We start from the raw sequence: 21,534 nt of genomic DNA, 5'->3' as shown, positions 1-21,534 counted from the left end.
GCCTGGGGGCCGCGGCAGCGCACTCGGGGCCTGTCAGCCCTTCACACCCTCCCTCTCCATTCCCTCACCCTACCTCGGGAGCTCCTCAAACCAGGCGGGCACCGAAGCGCCCTCCCCCACCCCAGCCCCCAGCTCGAGCGCCGCGGGCCCCGGCCCGCCCCTCTCCCGGCTCCGGCCTCCTCCTCCAATGGCTCCACCCCGCGGTCCTCCCTCGGCCCGTCGCCCCGCCCTCCTGGGCCCCGCGTCGCGGCCTGCGCCCCGCCCCCGCCCAGCCCCCATCCTAGGACTCGCTCACCTTGTGTCCGGCTCCTGCCCTCGCGGCCCCCCCAGCCCTCGAGACTCCCGGCGAAGATCGCTCTGCCCTCGCTCCCCAGAGGAGACCTGACTTTGTCTGGCACCGTCTGGTCCCCTCCCGACCTGGCTCCGGCTCGGGCGACCTCCTTTCTCTCCACCCCTGCCCCTGTTCCCCATTTCCTCCATCTTTTCATCCCTTAGTCCCCAAGTTGGTCCCTCCTGGTACCGTTCTGCTCGGATCGGTTTGGACCCCTCACCTCTCGGACCCATGACCCGCTTCTCCTGCTCCTTCTTACGTGTATCTGCATTTAAAAAGCGGTAGTACATTTAGGGAGCTCAGCACAACAATGTACACTTTTGATAGGCCAAGCCAAGTCGCTGGGGTGTGAAACAACTTTCTTTTTTCGAACTATCCTCAAAGGCTTAATTTGAAATATCGTAAAGGCCGAATGGCGTTACTGTAGTTGAAAGAGCACTGGGTTCCGAATCTGATGGTGATCTAGATTCGAATCTGGGTTCTTCGCTTGGACTGTGTGACCTTGGAAAAGTCACTGTACCTCTCTGGGCCATCATGTCTTCACTTGTACAATGAGAGTCTTGGACTAGGTGGCCTTCGGGACCCATTCTGCTCTCAATCTATAATACTGTACTCTCCAAGACCCCTTCTAAATCTGATTCCTATTATTTAGGTTTTAATCCTGTCTCTGCCATGGTATGAATTTGGACAAGGAGATGATCTCTAATGTTTCTTTCAACTTCTAAAAACTATGTACACAAATAATATATAATCTCACTAAGCATGTTTCCTCATGAGTAAACATGGAAGTGCTGATTTCTTTTGTGAGGAATAGAAGAGTATCATATCTTGTGAGGCTTCTTGTAATAGATGTAAAACTTCATCTTCAGTGTAGGAGCAATATTCTCAAAATGTTTGAGTTTTTAGTGCAAAGTGTTAGTTTAGAAAAAAAGGAAGAAAGAAAAAGGAGGCTGATTATCTGTTTGAAATGTCCTTCCAATTGCCCCCCAAAAGATCCCTACTTTGAACAAATTTGAGCATCGATTAACAAGAATGCTTTAACAATATCACAGAATATTATGCCAAAAGTTCATAGAGATGTGTTAAATTCCTTAAATGTAGCCTTTAAAAAAAAAACCAACTAAATATAGCCCAGGCACACTTATTGAAGACCAGCAGAAGGTACCCCACCTATAAATTAAAAGTTGAAAGAGTTAAAGCAATAAAAGTGTCAAGAAAATAAAAAGGCAATGTTATTATCCTGCTCATTCAAATCACAAGATTTAGAACTGGAAGTTAACATTTATCAAGGCCTACTATGTAGCAGGTGCTGTCCTAAACACTGGGGTACAAAGAAAAGCAAAAGATAATCCCTGCTTTTCAGGAGTTCACAGTAATCATTATAATCCAATCTCCTTATACAGATGAGTGAATAAAGCATTTTATTAAGTATTTTTGCTGTTGTTTATTGTGTTCTTTTTTCAGTCACATCTGACTACTATTGACCCCATTTGGAGTTTTCTTGGCAGAAATATTTGAGTGGTTTGCCACTTCCTTCTCAAGCTCATTTTACAGATGAGGAAATTGAGAAGAACAGGTTTAAGTGACTTGCCCAGTGTCACACAGCTACTAAGTGTCTGAGGCCAGATTTGAACTCAGAAAGATGTAACTAACTCCAGGCCTGGCAATCTATCCACCATGTGCCAATCACTGTGCTAAACTTTTTAGATAGAAGTAGAAAAAGTTAACGGCCTTTACTCTCTCAAGGACTTCATATCTAATTGGGAAGGACATCACATATAAGAGAGTTCAGTTTCCAATTAGGGAAAGACAATACACATAAGAATTCAGCAGCAATGTGGATAGGAAGGCTCTGAAGATGTAAGGGTGCAGTTTTAGGGCAGATGGTAAGATCCAGGAGTCCTTATGTAGAGAAAACAGATAAGAAAATCAAGGCCCAGAGAGAGGTTTGCTTGACGTCACACAAGTAGTAAAGTAGCAGGATTAGTATTCAAGTCCAGTACCTCTAACTCTAAATCCACTTTACCAGGCTGCCTTTATAATTAGCTGCAATGAAGTTTTCAAAAGTACATCAGCTATTTCATTGTCAGAGAAGTTTCATAAATGTAGCCTTACCTCAAGGTTGACTATTTATAACATTTATTAAAACATGTAGTGGTGTTATAAAGGATACTAGACCAACAGAGCCTGAGTATGTCTTTTGGATGTAAAACTTGTCTGTGTTTGTTCTTCTGACCAAAATGTGTGTACATTTCTACAAATTAAGGGAGGATAACACTTGTGACCCAGTATTAATAATCTAATATTTGTAAAGTATCTTGAATTTCTTTAATAAAAATACAACTTCATCATCAAACAGCATTTACTAAGTACTTAGCCATGATACTAGTCTTGTAACTATATAAATTAAGAGTCATAGAATTTGGGGGCTAGAAGGGATACAGGGAACTACCAAAATATGAATAATAATACAAGGTCATAATTTATAGCATTTTATGGTTTCCAAAGTACTCTCCTTACAACAGCCTTGTGAGAATGATAGCATAATCCCCATTTTACAGATCAGTATACTGAGGCTTAAAGAGCGAAAGTGACACCTAAGGCAGCTGATGAGTAGAGTGCTCAGTCTTGAATCAGGAAGACCTGAGTTCAAATCTAGCCTCAGAAACTTAACTAGATGTGTAATCCCAGACAAGTCACTTAATCCCTGACTGCTTCAGTTTCCTCAACTATAATATAAGGATAATAATGCCACCTATTTCACAGATTATTATGAGGGTCCAATTAAATAATCTTTGTAAAACACTTAGCATACTGTCCAGCATATAGTAGACACTTATCAATCAGACTGGAACCGGTCTCTAATCTTCTTATTCCCTTTCCTTCCCCTGAAGGGGTTGGTAGAACTGGGTTTCAAACTCAGGTCTAAATTGAGTCTAAATCTAGTATTTTTTCCCCCATTTTACTATAGTACCTTTCTCACTAGTCTACATAGTTTAGGAGTTTACTACCTATAAAGCTAATTCTTATCTTTGCAAATTGCAAAGTTGTTTGAAAGAAGACTTAAGGGAACACATAAATTAAAAGGCAATATAGTAAGAAAAGCATATATTTAGTTTATTTTAAAATGAAATAAAAGGTTCTAACACCATGTGATGAAACACATCAAGGATGATATACAGTTGGATGGGCAAACCATAGAGTTCATCCACTAGTACGTATATCCTGGAAAGATACTACAGATGGACAGTGAGTTAGGTCCACAATTGAACAGGAGGAGGAGGAAGGGTTTGAATGCCTTGGAAAATTGTACAATTCATTTAGTGATCCTATGATTCTCCACAAAACAAAAGCCCATCTTTTTGACATCAATAGTTTCCCAGTAATGTTGCATGACCCTGAGTCTCCAAACAATTGAAGTTAAGGATTGCCCAAAGAACAGAAGAGAGATGCATGGTTTTGAGACAAGATATAAGTGGCAACATGTTACAAGTGAGGACTTACACAGTAGAAATTGTGTAACAAATGTCATAGGAGAAATGTATCGCTGGAAAAAGAAAGATGGGTCAGTCACGTAGCAAAAGCAAAGGAAAACTGAAGGACAGTACACATGTTCCAGTGTCACAAAAGTGCAAGGAAGTGCTTACTTCAGCAGCACATATGCTAAAATTGGAATAATAAAGAGATTAGTATGGTTCATGTTCAAGGTTGACATGCAAATTCATGAAGCAATCTTTAATGTATTTTGTTTGTTTTTGCAAGGAGTGGGAAGAATGTTTGCTTTTTACTTGTCCATACTTATTTGTTACAAGCAAAGGCATTTATTTTGAGGGGAGGAAAATCTTGGGGAGGGAGTTGAGGTAGTGATAGTGATGACAAAAAATGAAGAAAAGAGTGTAAATAAAACATCTTAAAATACAATCAAAGAGCAGAAACGGGCACAGAAAACAGGGTAGTGTTGATACTGCTCTATTAAATTTAATATATATTTGTAAAAAAAGTATATAATACATACATATTGAGGTGAGGATTTCATATGCAAACTTTTTTTCTACTTTTCTTTGTAATCAGAAAGGTTCGTGTTTGTTAATATTTGTCAAATTTGTAATTAAAAAAAAAAAACATTTCAAACGAAGCATGAGGAATATCACCAGCATATTGGGAGGACCTGTTGTGGCAATTATGGACAGGCTGCCATTCTTTTTTTTTTTCCCTTAGGCAATTGGGGTTAAGTGACTTGCCCAGGGTCACACAGCTAGTAAGTGTCAAGTGTTTGGTCTGAGGCCGCGTTTGAACTCAGATCCTCCTGACTTCAGGGCTGGTGCTCTATCCACTGTGCCACCTGTCTGCCCCAGGCTGCCATTCTTGATGGAGAGTACCCATGTTGACAGCACAGATCCACTGGAACATAATCAAGGATCACAGAATGAAAGATTCAGAGCTTGAAGAGACTTTAGATGTCATTTAGTTCAATCCACTCATTTTACTGAGGAAGAAATTGAGGCCCAAGGAGGTCAAGTTCACTGAGTTGGTGTAATGATTAACCACAATTCTAAAAAACTAATGATGAAATATGCTACTCATATCTCTTGAAAGAAATGTGAAAGATTCAGAGTATAGAATGAGATAAATATACATATATGTGTGTATGTATGTTTGCATACACACATGTTCTTTTTCTTTTGGACATGGCAAATTCAGAAGTTTGTTTTGTTTGACTATACACATTTGTTACAAGGAGGAGAAAATAATGATTATTCAGCCTCAGCTAGCATATCTCCAATGAGGGGGAACTTACTATCTTCAAAAACAGTCTATTCAGGAACAGCTAGGTGGTACAGTGGATAGAGCACTGGCCCTGGATTCAGGAAGATCTGAGTTCAAATCCAGCCTCAGACACATAACACTTACTAGCTGTGTGACCCTGGGCAAGTCACTTAACCCCACTGCCTAGCCAGAAAAAAAAAACAAACCAAAAACAGTGTATTCCAAGATATATATACATGTATATATATGTATATGGTATACTGAAGAGAAGTATTAATTTTTTAAATTATGCATTATGATATCTAAATAATATGAGGGTATGGAAACAAAAACATTTGGAGACCATGTCATATAAAGATCACTTGTAAGAATTTATAACATCTAGCCTACCAAGAGAAGACTATGATTGCAGGGTTTAAGGAGGGCATTATGTTATCCTTAAATGTTAAAAGGGTTGTCATACAGGTGGAATAAAAGAATTACTCTGTTTTGTCTAAGAAGGCAGAACTCAGACCATTGGATGGTAGAGAGAGATAAATTCCAATTCAGTATAGGAAAGAACTTCCTAACATAGCCAGATCTTCTCACTTATTAACAAAGCCTTTCTTTGACTCTTCTAAACTCCATCAAGCTAGCTATTGTTCTATTTCTTTATTCCCTAAATTAATACATTTCTTGTGAGAGTTATCTATACTTGATCTTTCCAATTGAAAAATAATCATTCCACTACCTCAGTACCTAATCCATTTTGAACCAGGTTTCTGCCTTTTCCAGTAGATTGAAATTACTTTCTCTAAAAGCAAAAACAAAAAACGAAACTGAACATTGTAATCATAATGACCCTGGAAGCTTGACCTTGGGAAAAAGTTGAAGAAATGTGCCTCCCTCCCTTCACTGGAGAAGTGGCAATGTATAGATGTTGTAGATGTTGAATATTGCACATACTGTCAAGCTCAGTTGATGTACTAGGTAATTCTGCTGAACTATTTTGCCCCTTTTTCTAAAGAAAGGAAAGACACATTCAGGAATGAGTGTGATGTAAATAACTATATATGTGAACATTTTGCATGTGGGTATTTGTATATATTTCTATATGTACATGCTGTCTTCTCCAGTTGAATGTAAGCTTCATAAGAGTAGGGACTTTCATTTGGTCTTTGTATCCCTAGCATATAGCACAGTGCCTGGCACATAGTAAATGATTAATTGATTGTAAAATTGATTGTTGGTGATTGATTGTAAAAACAAAAGACACTAATAAAAATCAGATATTTTAAAAAACCTACTAACTCTAAAATTGTCAGTAATTTCCTAATTGTCATATCCAATGACCTTTATTCAGTCTTCATACTCCTTGCCTTCTCCTTGCCCCCAAATTCCTGTAGCTTTTTGACAAAGCTAATCCTTTTCCTCCTACTAGATACTGTCTTTCCCTTGGTTTCAAAGACACTTTTTTTGTCTTAATTCTCTGACTTCTCAAATTGTTCCTTCTTTGACTGTTCATTCCTCATCCTCTTCCTTACTCTGTTACACATATTCTCCAGAGTTCTGTCCTTGGCCCTTTTCTCTTCTTTCAACTGTCTACTTTAGTCCATGACTTCAGATGCTATTTCTACATACCAAAGACACCAAATTCTCCTATTTCCAAATGCGACTTCTTTTTAAGACTTTAGACCTGAATTTCCAACTGCCTGTAGGATTTACCCATTTGGATGCCTCACTAGCATCTCAGACTTAACACGACCAAACCTAGTTGATTACTGATTCCCCAAAACCTATTCCTGCTTCTACTTCATTATTTCCATCTGCAGCAATACCATTCTCCAAGTCTCCCATTTTACTTTTTACTTTTCCTCACCTCTCATACCCATTTAGCTACCAAGTCCTATTGATTTCATGTCAGCATACTTTTCTTTCTATTCCCATTACTACTATCCTATCACAAGCCCTGATTTCTGCCCACCTACATTGCTAAGATAATCTCTTATGAAGTCTCCCTCCTATCCCTCCCCACTCCAATCTATATCTTATATTACTACCAAAATAATCTTTTTATGGATTCATTCAATTCAACAAACATTTATCAAGTACTTCCTATGTACAAGGCACATAAGTCTGATCCTATCAATATTTTGCTTTAAAAAAATTCTTCAGTGACTTACTATTGCCTTATAGTAATTCAAAATTCTTTGCTTGTCATTTAAGGTCTTTGTACATTATGCTGCCATGATTTTCAAACTCTATCACATACTAATCTCCCACTTGCTTCTCTATTTATCCCCCCATTTCTATGTCTGTGCTCATGATGTTTCCTATAGTTAGGATATTCATTCTCCCTTTCTTTGCCCTTCCAATCCTCTGCAACTTTTAAAACCAATTCAGATGCTGTCTCCTTCATGAAGCCTTCTCTGATCTCCCTGAATGGTAACAACTACCTCTACTCCCTGCCCGATCCATCGGACGGTACTTTATTTTGCTAATTTCTAATGTACTTATGTAATTTTATATATTACAGTGATCTGTGGCTTATTCTCTGCTAGACTATGAGTTCTGTGATGACAGGAACTCTCTTTTATCTTAACTTTGAGCCTCCTACAACCCACAGCTCATTACTCTGCATGCAGCGCTTCCAAACAAGTTTTTGTTGGTTGAATGAATCAATGAGTAACAATTAGATTCTAGGGTCTCAAAGACTCCAACAGTTCTTGTCAAGTTGGAAAAGCTTAAAATACATATTGAGTGGCTGATCAAGCCTAGCAAATTCAGAAAGGCTCCCCACGGGATGGATAGCCATCAGGTGATGAATTTTTTCCAAGCTACGGTACTCTTGAAACTGCCTACCAAGGTTTAGAGAGATTTCAATCCACATGGATGAAGGTAGTACCAACCTGATGACATCACAGACCTTTCCAAGAACTGAACTATAAACAAGAATTTTTTTTTTTGCTTTTTTTGGTGAGGCAATTGGGGTTAGGTGACTTGCCCAGGGTCACACAGCTAGTAAGTGTCAAGGGTCTGAAGCCAGATTTGAACTCAGTTCCTCCTGACTCCAAGGTCAGAGCTCTATCCACTCCGCCACCTAGCTGCCCCTAAACAAGAAATTTTTAACAACTAGAGCTATCCCAAAATGGAATGGTCTGCTTTATAAGGTAGTAAGTTCACGGGACCATAGATTTAGAGATAAAAGCCTAAAAAAGACTTCAAAAATCATTTAGTACAACCCCCTCATTTACAGAAGAGGAAACTGAAACTCAGAGAGATTAGGTGACTCATGCAAGGTCTTACAGAATATTCTAAAAGTCTTAGTGCAGTTTTAAGCTTTAATAGCCATACAAGTATCCATGGCTTAGTTCCAGGCATGCCTCCTCAGTGCCCAAAGCTGGCACTGAGTTGCGATGGCTCACATCACCAAACATATGCTTTTTAAAACCCCCATAAACATGAAGTTAATTGTTGGTAGTCTAAAGGTGTATTAGCTTAAAACTGCACCAAGACTCTTGGGATACCCAGTAGGAATAATAAATGGCAGAGCTGGGATATAAGCCCAGGTTCCCTGACTCAACCTTCCGAATTCTTATCTTCATCATGCTGTCTCCCTATTCTCTGATGAGAGAGATTTTTGAGCAAAGGCTAGATGATCATTTGTCAAAAATTCATGCTTTAGGTAAGAATTGCCCTTGGAAATTATCCAACATTCCTTACAGCTCACTGATTCTATGAGTTATGTAGTTAATGATCATAACTACTGTATTTCCATATTATAGGAAAAACATGTTTGAATCATCACAAGACTAGAGTCATTGTATTTTCTAATGATGGCCTATATCTTAGCAATTACTTCTCCTATATACTGCAGAAGAACTCATCTCTTCACCTTATTTAGTTCTCAGTAGAGAGATTTCTCAATATAGTTAGAAACAACCATATGCATATATTAAAAGAATAACATATTCCTTACTGTATTTTGTTCTCTGATTTATACATTCAGTAAGAGTCTTTGGAGTAGTGTCCTCATTCTGCTTTCATTTGATAGAAAGTCACAAATGGTAGGAAATTTTCTGCTTTTATCTAGACAAAAGGAAAGCCAGTCAGAACTATGTAGATCTCATTATGAAGACCGTCTGTATAAATGAAGGTTTTTGAATCCCTACTGTGTACTTGACCCTGTCCTAAACCAGGTCAACTTGTACAATTGATCATCTCTAGATGGAACATTCTGTCTTGATATTATACTACTCAGTAATATGCTCCAAGGAGAATAGGTGGTCACAGGGTGTGGCCATAAAATACCTATGCTCCTGCAAGCACAAAGTACATGGTGAACTCTTAGAAATAGATTTCTCTTCCGCCTGGTAGGAGAAGTTGAGGAATAGTTTCCATTCCTTTCCTACCTGTTGCCTCTGGTTGAAGCCATAGATCTGTACCATAACTGAATGCATCAGCTACAGCAAGGACACTATACCTAGGAACCTGTAATTTGAACAAATCTTAATGGTCATCTCTTCATAAATGGTTCTTACAGAGAGATAAGTGATTCCTGTAATGATGAAGTTGTAAGAGGTAGGTGATGCTTTATTTTAAGAAATATACCAGGTCTAGCATGCTCACTCTTCTATGAACCCACCACTGAACTGCCTCAGGCTCCTGGCATTAAGCCCTCCAAAACTTGCCAAGCCCATCCCATACATACAATCATAGGCTATGTAGTTCAACTCCCTCATTTTATAGAGACAGTTAAGTGATTTGCCCAAACTTACACAGATAATAAGGGTCAGGGGTGAGAATTGACTCCAGAGCGCTCCCAGGGCCACTCCTCTTTCCAGGGTACCATTCTGCCTTCAGTTCTAGAAGCATTTAGTGCTGCTCATGCTCTAGAATTGCTAAGGCTTTATCCAACAGGTAAGGCACAATGGTGTGAAAAGAAGTTAGCAAAGTTTGGTGAAACTAAGAAGTGGCTTTTCTGAATGACATTCACATTCTTTTTTTTTTCTTTTTTTTAATTTAATTTAATCTTTTTTTTTTTTGACATTCACATATTCTTCAACAAGAGTCTGGTAGCCTGGAAATGTGGTGAGACTGAAGGGATGTAGGCTAACAATTCTATTTCTCTCCTTCACTTCATCCACTTTAGCACCTGCCAGGAAGTACAAGGTGTCTTTGGTTGAGGTCCATAGGTCACTTGGGTAACATAGTCTACTTTCTAAAAAAAATTTTAGGGGCAGCTAGGTGGCACAGTGGATAGAGTTCCAGCCTTGGAGTCAGGAGGACCTGAGTTCAAATCTGGCCTCAGACATTTGACACTTACTAGCTGTGTGACCCTGGGCAAGGCACTTAATACTGATTGCCTCACTTAAAAATCTTTTTTAAAAATTATTATTTATTTATTTTTAGCATTCTTTTTTTGTTAATTTCTGAGTTCTAAACACTCTCCTGCCCACCTGCCCCTCCCCCACCCACTCAGAAGACAAGCAGCATATCAATTATACATGTGAAATCATGCAAAATATATTTCCATATCAGCCATACCACAGAAAAGCAAGAAAAATAAAGAAAGTAAAAATTTATTCTTTAATATGCACTCATAGTTCATCAGTTCTGTCTCTAGAGGTGAATAACATTTTTTCATCATGAGTCCTTTAGAACTATCTTGGATCATTGTTTTGCTCAGAGCAGCTAGATCTTTCACAGCTGATCATCATTACAATATTGCCGTTACTGTGTACCTCCTGGTTTTACTCACTTTACTTTGCATGAGTTCATATAAGTCTTTCCATGTTTTTCTCAAACCATCCCCCTTATCATTTCTTATAGCAGAATAGTATTCCGTAACAATCACATACCACAGCTTGTTCAGCCATTCCCCCAACTGAAGACCATCTCCTCAATTTCCAATCCTTTGTCACCACAAAAGAGATGTTATAAATATTTTGTACATATAGGTCCTTTTCCTTTTTCTTTGATGTCTTTAGGATACAGACCTAGAAGTGGTATTGCTGGATCAAAAAGTATGCACAGTTTTGTAGCCCTTTTGACATCGTTCCAAATCATTCTCCAAAAGGGTAGGACTACTTCGCAACTCATTAGTGTACCTATTTTCCCTCATCTCCTCTAACATTTGTCATTTCTGATAAGTATGAGGTGGTACTTCAGAGCTGTTTTAATTTGTATTTCTCTAATCATTAGTGGTAATATATTCTTCTGAGTGGGACAGATCACTTCCAGGGGGTTGACAGGTGCCAAAGTCACAAGCTGTCATATAGCATGGCTTACCTCCAGGCACTCCTTCTCTGTGTCCAAAGAATGGGTCTTGTGACTAAGGTTATGCTGGCTCACATCATCAAAGACAGCATTCTAAACACCCAAGTTCAATGACTTAAATTGTTGGCATTTCACATGCCAGATTCATGTCCAATGACTTATGAGTTGACCTAATACTGAAAGAATTAAATGATATCATTTGGACTTCTTTCTACAAATGAAGGTAGCAGACATAAGGAAGTTGCAGTTATATGGAAAGATTACTTACAGGAAGTAGTTTCATTACACACCCAACACTAATAAGAAACACCCTTTATTGAGACACTCGGTCATCTCATTTTGCAGTGTTCATGATGACCATAAACAAATTGATCACCATGAAATGCAGCAGAGGTTTCTACAATTACTGAGAGAACTCAACAGTACTCGTAAGGCTGCTGTTGCTGCTACAATGAGATGAATGTGATTCTCTAGTCACAACTTTCCCATCTCTGGCCTTTCTGCCTTCGTACAAGCTATCTCATGTTCCTGAAATACCGTCCCCATCTACCCTCACCTCTACCTCTTGAAATCTCCAGCTCCAACTAAGGTTAAACTCAATTGCCATCTCCTATAGACTTTTTCTGATTCCCCAGGTATTGGTGCTCTCCTATAGAAAATTAATTTGTATTACTTCATATATATTTTGTATTTACTTATTTGTGTACATGCTGTTCCCCTCAGTAGAACGCAAGCTTCTTGAGAGTAGAGACTGGTTTCATTTTTGTCTTTTTATCTCTAGAATCTGGGACACATAAGAGACATTTTAAAAGTAGTTGTTGAATTTCATTAATTGTAATGGCAAGAAGCCTGTGCCCCCAAGGCTTCTACTGTAGTGAGAGCAAAAAGGCTGTTGTGAATACGAATTTAACACCTTTCAGTGAATTAACTAATGGATCCTTTCTTTATTGGGAAGTGGGACTACCATATTTGGACTAGATCACCTGAATCTCCCATGTGCTATTTGAGAAAGTGTAACTGTCACAAAAACAGAACAAACCAAATGCAACAGAAAAAATCTGGGGGTGGAGGGACAGAGATAAGGGAATTATACAATTCTGAAAGCATTTAGCATTTTCTGAGACATTTGAAAAAGGGAAAGATACTGAAGAATTGGGTGGGGGATGGAATCATGAATAGTAAGTAAAGCCTCAAGTTGATCACAATGAAGATTGGTTCTAACTTTAAAGTATGCAGCCTTCAGTTTCTTTTTAACAAAAGGTAATTTACCAAAGTGATGGCTAGAACTCTTTTGGGTGGTTTTGTTATCTTATTTTTCAGTAGTTTGAGTGTTTGTTCATGTTTATCAGTTTTGTTTAAACAAAATTTAATCCTAAAAATAAATTCAATTCAAAGCAGCAAACACTTACTATTAAGCAATTCTTACGCATAAGGCCCTATGCTAAACTCCAGGAATACAGAGATGAAAAATGATGCAATCTTTGCCTTCAATAAGTTTATAACTAAGAGGGTTCCTAGATACCCAACTATCTCATTATATACTAAGCTGTTGCAGTCTAGGGGTGCTGGGAACCCCAAAATTCAAGGGCAGGAGACATGGATCTTGCCTCAAAAGAATTTGACTCAAGCCTTTCAGTCAGAGACAAGGTATATTAAAACACCAATTGAGGAGGGTAAGATTTTAAGAATCTGAGCATTTGTGACGTATTGACAAAAGGGTCAGACCCTTAAAGAATCTGAGGATTTGATGGGGGCAAGATGGACCTTATATGCAGAAAGACTGTGGGAAGATTTGTATGTGATCGAGGAGTGACTAGTAGCTGGGGTGACTGGGAGGTAACAGACAATGAAGGGCTGGGCTAGGTTGAGGCAACAGAGAATTGGAGATTGGGGCAGGGTCAAAGCCACAATGAAAGGACACAGGAAAGAATTGTAAACTTGGAAGAGTCAGCTGCCCCAGGCAAAAGCCTGGGATCTGGGCCACATGGGAAAGTCCAAGACCTTTTAGCAGTACATCATTAGCACACCATCAATGTCACTCACTATGGAACCCCATCAATACTTAATTTACCCTTCAAATTGTTCCACATTCCACATTATCTTTTTACTATCTCCACCAATCAAAACTTTCTTTCACTCAGTGCATATTTCATATAGATGGAAGAAGAAAGGTAATCAGATTAAACTGATTCTTCATAATGTGTAAATAAGTGCCTACATTTCAAAAAAGATCTTTGTTAACCGAAGTGAGTCTCCAATTAGGAGAATTTTAGATTACTGAACAAAGTAAAGTGAAAAAAAAATAGGAGGTGAGAAAAGGAAGATACTTTTGGGAAGGACAGTAACCATTTATCTGGGCCAGACAGCCTAAAAATCTGCTCCTGGGATCAGCTTTTGCACAAATTCTTTCCTTTCTCTACTTCCAATCCTACAGATTCTCTAAAAAACTTCAAGAATTCTTCATGTTGGCTTTCAAGAAAGCTGAAGTAGAGTGTTTGGGGTGGGTAGAAGCAGGTCTGGTAGCCAAGGTACGTATATATGTATGGGTTGTTTGTACAACCTGACTGTGGGTTTTTGAAACCCTAAATATTTAACTTCTGTTAGAAAAATCTGAAACAAAAATCTACTACAGGAGTGAGTGAAGGAAAGCCTTTATTACACTTCTCAAGAGAAGCGGGCACATTGTACTCTAGTAATACGTGTGAAATGATACGACAGTAGAATCAACTTTTAAATGGTTAGTAAGATCCATACTCCACTCTCCAGGGCTAGGATTAGTCCAACTCATCTGAGTTACACTCTTCCTGAACCACCCATCCCATGTTCCTCTATGCTCCTCCTTTTCATGTGTCCCATGTACAAAAATGGCGGCTATCTCTGCCCTTGAGGTGTGTCAGTTAATATTCAATAAGCTTATTAAGCAAGCACAGTGGAGAAAAGTCTTTGCCCTATTGAGGCCCCATCCTTGACCCAGACGATCCACAAGATCTTGGAAGTTCTTCTCACAATCCCCTTGTTCTGTTGTGGAAGCCTAACTCTAATCCTTTCTCATACTTCCAAAATAGGTGCACGGGGAAAGAAGGAAAGAAAAAAAGCAATTATTAAGCACATACTGTGTGCCAGGCATTTTGCTAATTACTTAACAAGGATTATCTCATTTGGTCCTCAAAACAATCCTGGGAAGGGGTAGGTGCTAATATGATCCCCATTTTATACTTCAGGAAACTAAGGCAGACAGAAGTTAAGTAATTTTCTCAGTCACACAGCTAGTAAATGTTTAAGACAAAATTTGAATTCAGTTCTTCCAGACTCTGGGTCTAGCACTCTATCCATTGTATCATGTACCTGCCTGAGTGTGGTCAGGACAAAAGAACAACTGACCTACAAGACTAGCCTAGGTACTGGTAGTGAAACTCAGGAAGACTGATTTAAACTCTTTCTCTGGTACTTCCTACCTAAGTGACCCTAAGCAATTCACTCTCCCATTTCAGTATCTGTGATGAGGTCTAGAGGCTTAGGGGTCCTTGAACCCCAAAATCACAACACACAGGTCCTGCCTGAAAGAATTCCACTCCAGCCTTCTTTCAGTCAAATACAAGGTTTATTAAAGATCCACCATATTGGCCAGACTCTTAAGGAATCTGAACACCTGTGAGCTATTGGCTAGATAGTAAAAATCTGAGCAGGGGGTAGATCATAAGAATCTGAGCACCTTAATGGAGATGAGATGGACCTTATATACAGAAAGACTGTGGGAGGGATCTAGGAGTGGCCAAGTAGAATGCAGGGACTATGCCAGGGACCTGGACCACATGGCCAAGGGAAAATGGTGCCTAGCTAAGATTAAGGGTGGGAAGTGGCCAGGGGCCATAGGGAGGTAAGACTATGGAGAGCTAGGGTAGGTTAAGGGAAACAGAAAATTGGGGGATTGGCTGTAGCCACAATGAAAGGCCAGTTGATGGGATTATAGCCTCAGGCAAATGCCAGAGATTTGGCCATGTGGTAAAGTCCAGCGTTTTTCCTTTCTGGAGTCCAGATCCCAACCCCATCATTTGGACCTACATGTAAAATAGCTTGACAGTGTTGTTCTGTAACTCAAATGAGATAATTTGTGCTTTGTAAACCTTAAAACCCTGTATAAATTCAGTTGTTATTATTATTAACCTCTGTAGCATATTGGATATATTTATTACACTCTACATATAAAGCATAAGCCACAAATATGTAGTGAATTTACCATCTAATAGTAAAAGAGGAGCCAATCTTCAGGCAGGGCCCTGCCTTGATTCTTCCAAAGTCCTCACTTCCTCTGCTTTAATTCCAGGTCAGGGGATTCACCAGTTGTTCAGTCATTTTTTCAGTCATGTCTCACTTCGTGACCCCACTTGGAGTTTTCTTGGCAGAGATACTGGAGTGGTTTGCTATTTCCTTCTCAAGCTCATTTTACAAAGAGGAAACTGAGGCAAACAAAGTCAAGTGACTTGCCCAGGGTCTAGTAAGTGTCTAAGGCCAGATTTGAACTCAGGAAGATGAGTCTTCTTGACTCTAAGCCCTGCACTGGACTGCACCACCTAGCTGCCCAGGATTGACCAGCCAATCGCAAAATTGATTATGGTAACCTTAATGGTAAGAACATGCTGTTGGATAGCACAATCCCTCTGCCCTTCCAAAGTCAAGCAAGAAGTATATATGTATATTCTTCCCAGGATTGTAGATGGGCACAAACATTTTAGAGAGCGACATGGTAATAACTCTCCAATATGATCATATCAATGTAATGAAGAATGGAACGAGTAGAATGAGAACTAATTACATGAGGATTACAGTAATATAAAGAAAAACAACTTTGAAAGGCTACAGAACAGAAGTTTCAGATCAATGCACTGACCAATCATGACTTCAGAAGACTGGTGATAAGCATATCTCTTGAGAAAGACATGATAGGCTAAAGGTATACATTGTGACCTACATTTCCAGACAAAACCTGTGTGTTGATTTGTTTTGTTTGACTATATTTATTTTTGCAATGAGGGAATCCTATTAAGGAAGTGGAGAAGTTAGTGGATAGGGATAGTGATGCAAAACAGAAAAAAAAAAGCATCAATCAAATATTTAAAAACACACAGGAAAAGACAAAAGGAAGCTCAGAGAAGACACAAACAAATAGGGTAATTCTGTTACTCCCATGCTAACTTTTAAAAAGATTTTAAAAAATTGTACGTAAAAGAAATACATTGCTTTATATAAAGTTCTCTTTTTGTTTTTTGTGAATTAAATGTTCACATTTCATGATGATCAAATTTATAATAAAAAGAAATTTTAAAAACTGACCATACTTTTTGACTCTTGATTTTATCCTAAAAATCCCACATAAAGGAAAAAAGGACTCATCAGTATGAAAACATCGATAACTGCCCTATTTGTAATATTTAAAACATCAGAAATTATTTATATGTCTAATAAATAGAAAAGAAGCAAATAAATTTAGATGTGTTAATATAATATCATAGTATCATAAGAAAATATGGAAAGTCCTATAAGAAGTGATAAAAAACAAATCAGGAGTAGCAGAGCTGTAAGCACTTTAGCTACAACTATATAAAACACAGAGAATAAAGCCAAAAGTAAAATCAAAACTGTAACTAGGATGAGATAACCAGAGCTCTCCCCCAGGGTGCCCACATCCACAGTGGCTCAGAGATTTCCAACCCATACCTCATATATCAAGGTCCTTTGTTGTCCTGCACTTCATGGATCAAACTCCATTCCCTCACTTGTTCTGGCTATCACCTGCAGATTAATGATGGCACCCATCTCTGGGAGTCTTTATTTACACACAACCTCTTTAGTGGCATAGACCAGATTCAATAGAGGACTAGGCACCCTACTCCCAGGGTGACTGTAACTGTGTTCAGACTGCTCCTTCACCTCCCCCTTTCCCCCTCCCATTGTTTTTGCAATTGCAAAGATTCCTAATTACAACACTGAGTAATGTCTTTGGATAGACTTGTACGGAGATATAAAGCAAAAAAAAAACATTGTTCCATATCACTAAATTCTAAGGGGTTTTGTGAAAGAATATATTTCTTATTTTGCATGCTTATTTGACTGTTTTTGTTTATGATTATTAAACTTATAATTGTAAAAACTGTAATTATTTATTGAGCACAAACAGGGAATAGAGAGTAGTATGTTAGGGTCTTAAGATACACACCAGAAAGAGGAAAAAAACAGATCCAGTCCCTAGTCTAAAAGGAAATTTGAAATTCTGTGAATCATAAAATTTTACCCGTACTCACTTTATATGTCTACAAAAGGCAAAAGTTCATTAAGTTTGTAGAAACCAGGTATGGCAAACTGGGGGATAAAGTTAGATTTGACAGTCACCAAATCATAAGCTTATTCTCTGGCTGGCACAAAGATTCTAACAGAAAAACAGAGAGATCTTCAAGCATGTTCCAAAACTCAAAAGAGAGAGAGCTGAACAGAATTTTCTTATATAATACAACTATGTATATATAAATATATATATATACTTACACATATCCAAATTACACATCTAAATACAATCCTATAAGTAAATAAATAAATAGCAGTTATATAGCTATTAAAATTATTTACAAATAAATAAACTAAAAGTCACTGGAAAATCATAGGAGTAAGTAGTATGCAAAACATATTGAAACCAGTTTAGAGGTGAAAAATGATCATGTATGTTTGTGGTCAGAAAATAAATTATTCTTGAATGTACAAATCCCACAGTATTACATCTAGTGTGGCAACATTTATAGAATAAACATTTCTCTCAAAATTTTCTTAGATAGGAGTCCTATAACATACAGTTCTAAGTACTATAGTTATACTATAGATTTTAATTGCCAACAGCTTCAGAAACCCCATATTCCTGCAGCACCTTAGATAGTGGATTTGGTGGGTTTCAATCCCATTAGTGAACAGCAAAATATTTCATGCTTGGGAATTTTGTCTTAGTATCCTGTAATTTCAATTCTTAACAATCTTTGAAGCCAGTGACATATAGGAATATAGGTATGAGAAAACTCTGTATAGTGTTTTCTCCTGAATCTTTTGTACAGATGTTTAGGATTTTTATTTTTTTGTTTCCTTTTTGGGGGTGGGGGACGATACATTCATAGAAACATATGTATTAAAAGTAACAAAGATCACATTTCTTCATTATTTTAAGTAGACAGAGCATAAGGGTAAGATCTGTTTTCTCACATCTTTCCACTCTGTGGTTACTATTACCCCTTTACTGGCCTAATATCCAGCTTCTCCTTACTTAAAAGCATTTTGCAATTAATCATATTTCATGCCCATTACTTCTTGTTAGTCTGATAATCATAGCCTTAAGGTAACTCACCACTGACTCACCATAACTCTTCATTGAAAAACATTATTTCCCTCAAAGATCTCTACTAAGTAGTTCCAATCTAGTCCTTATTTTTCCTCTTTGTTAAATACCAGCAAATATAGTTCTTTCAGGTCAGCTTACCCTTCTTGCTGCCCCTTATATTCTGCTTCTAACCTTTTCCCTCAGGTGCCCCACACATGGAATAAATCCTCTACTATCTGCCATACCACAATCTTCCTCTCTTTTTAAAATCTCTAATTCATTCTTCTCCAAAAAGCTCTCCCTGATTTACAGAACCATATAATCAAAATTATTCTTACACAATGGTAGCATAAACTATCATTTAAAGATTTGGGAACTCTAGAAAACACTCTATAATGAATAGTCTCACCTTCTACTATTTGCCATGTTCCCTTAAATTCTAATATTAAATAGTCATCTCTTTGGGTTAAGACATAATATTCTTAGTACACTTTGAAAATATCTCTGGAAGCCAATATCAATTATTAACACCTTTTAGCCTGCTTTTAAAAAATATAGAGAGTGTTTCAAAAGTCTCAGTGAAATTTTAATCTATTAAAGCTTAAGTTATTAAGGCTTAAAACTGCACCAAGATTTTTGGGACACTCTACAGAGGGAGTTAACACAAATGTATATGACTATGAGCCATTCCTGAATGGCTAAATAGTGAAAGGCTATGAGTAAATATTTCTCAAAAGAAGGAATGCAAACCATTAGTAACTTCATGAAACACTAAATCACTAATAATAAAAAAGATGTATATCAAAATAATTCTGCACCTTTACCTCATTTTCAATAAACTGATGAAAAAAGAGGGGAATAGTGTTGGAGGGATTGTGAAAACAAATTCACTAATAGTGTAGATCATGGATTGGTCCAGCCATTCTGGAAAACAATTTGGAATTGTTGGATTTTTTTTTGAAGTGACCAAAATATTATACTCTTTGACTCACTGCTAGGCATATTCACTTCTCACCTCAAGGAAGTCAATGACAGAAAGATCTCATATACAAAAATATTCATACAGCAGCACTTTCTTTTTGTTAACAAAGAAATGGAAACAACATATGTGCCTATTGATTAGGGGATGGATAAACAAAATGTAGTATACAAATGTAATGAAATATTGTTTTCCTAAGAAATAAGGAATATAATGACTTGAAAAAATCATGAAAAGACTTACATGAACTGATTCAGAGTAGAGGTGGCAGAACCAAGAAAACAATATGCACAATGACTACAACAATGTAAAAATAAAAAATAAAATAAAACAAGATTATGGGCTATGTAAACCATAATGACAAAGCTCAACCCTGAAAAAGAGTTGATAAAATAATAAAGTTGCCTGCCTTCACTGAAGAGGCAAGGGCTATGAGCATGTAATATTACACATTCTGATATCAGAAATGGTTTATGTATATGTTGGTTAGTTTTGATAAGCCACTTTTTTCTCTTTTTTAAATCTTTGTGTTCATTGGGGGAAGAAATGAGGTTAGATATATTTGGAAATGAATAGGATATAGTAATAAGTGGCATCAATTAAATCAATTTAAAAATTATCAACACTTTTAAGATGATTAATTTATCAAATTACTTTCCATCATAACAACTACCTGAAAAGGGATGAATTAAACCATAAGTTTTGGTGGGAAATGGCCTAATAAAATATAAAGGGCTCTAGATTTGGAGAAGAGAGAAATGAATTTGTAAATTTTAACTCATGACTTGAGTTACGAAAGATTCAATTACAATTTTATTTCACACTCTTCCCCTTCACATATTCGCCTAGTCATACTGAATTGATACATATTCCTAGATCTTGATCTGCTCTGTTCTACCTCTGAGTTTTTGGATAATTTCCCCCTATACCTAGAATGCATTTCTTCCTTACCTTTCTTTTCCTTCAAAGCTCAGTTTAAATTTTGCCTTCTCCAGAAATCTTCCCTGATATCTGTTAGATAAAAGCAATCTCTGATCAAATCTTCTTATAATACCTTTTCTGGGCCTTTTCTTTGACATTTTTATGTCTACCTTACACTTATTTCCATATATATATTATATATGTATATATGTATATATATGTGTGTGTGTGTATTACATATATATACATGTATATATATGTATATATGTATATGTATATATATATATATATAAATACTTTCAGGGTTAAATTGTAACTGAAAAACAACAGTCTAGATGTAGTCTCACTAGACCCAAGTACAGAGGGGACCATCACTTCCTTAATCCTGGAAGCAATGTATCAAAAGAGACATTTATAAAGCACTTTACATATGCTATGTATAAATTTGTACCTTACAACAACCCTACAAAATAGCTCTGTTATTATTAAACCCATTTTACAGACAAGAAAATTGAGACTCAGAAAGATTAAGTGACTTGCCCATGGTCATACAGCTAATAATTGTGAGAGGCAGGATTTGAACCCAAGTCTTTCTGGGTTCAAGTTGAACATGATAGAGTGTACCAAGATGCCTCCCAAATGGCTGATTGGGTCTTTGGACTATGCTACAGGAAGTGACTGAGTATACATAAAGAAGCACAAGGCTGCTGCTTGATTCCTTCGAACACTGCCAAAGTGAGCTACTATTTGGAGTGGAAGGGAAGGGCATTCTTTGGAGCAACAGCTGTAGCTAAGGGCCTTCCCATAAGTGGGTACTCCAAGAGTCTTCCCTCCCTTAGAATCCAATCACACTCCTCTCAGAATATGATGGGAAGCCAATATAGAAAGTTCCAGATCAATGAATTCACCTGAACATCTGTAGGA

The 21,534-nt window shown here is 37.6% G+C and overlaps 1 non-coding gene across 1 annotated transcript; it reads left to right on the top strand.

Moving 5' to 3' along the window:
- The first annotated feature begins 3,970 nt into the window (after nt 1–3,970).
- LOC114025481 lies at nt 3,971–4,074 on the top strand. The gene has a single exon (XR_003567030.1). It is a non-coding gene; the product is annotated as a U6 spliceosomal RNA (small nuclear RNA).
- The last annotated feature ends 17,460 nt before the right edge of the window (nt 4,075–21,534 follow it).

The sequence above is a fragment of the Vombatus ursinus genome, unplaced genomic scaffold, assembly GCF_900497805.2.
Source record: "Vombatus ursinus unplaced genomic scaffold, bare-nosed wombat genome assembly UNPS02014830.1, whole genome shotgun sequence".
Lineage (NCBI taxonomy): Eukaryota > Metazoa > Chordata > Mammalia > Diprotodontia > Vombatidae > Vombatus > Vombatus ursinus.
The sequence above is the reverse complement of the archived record's forward strand: the minus strand, read 5'-3'. Positions and strand labels throughout refer to the sequence as shown.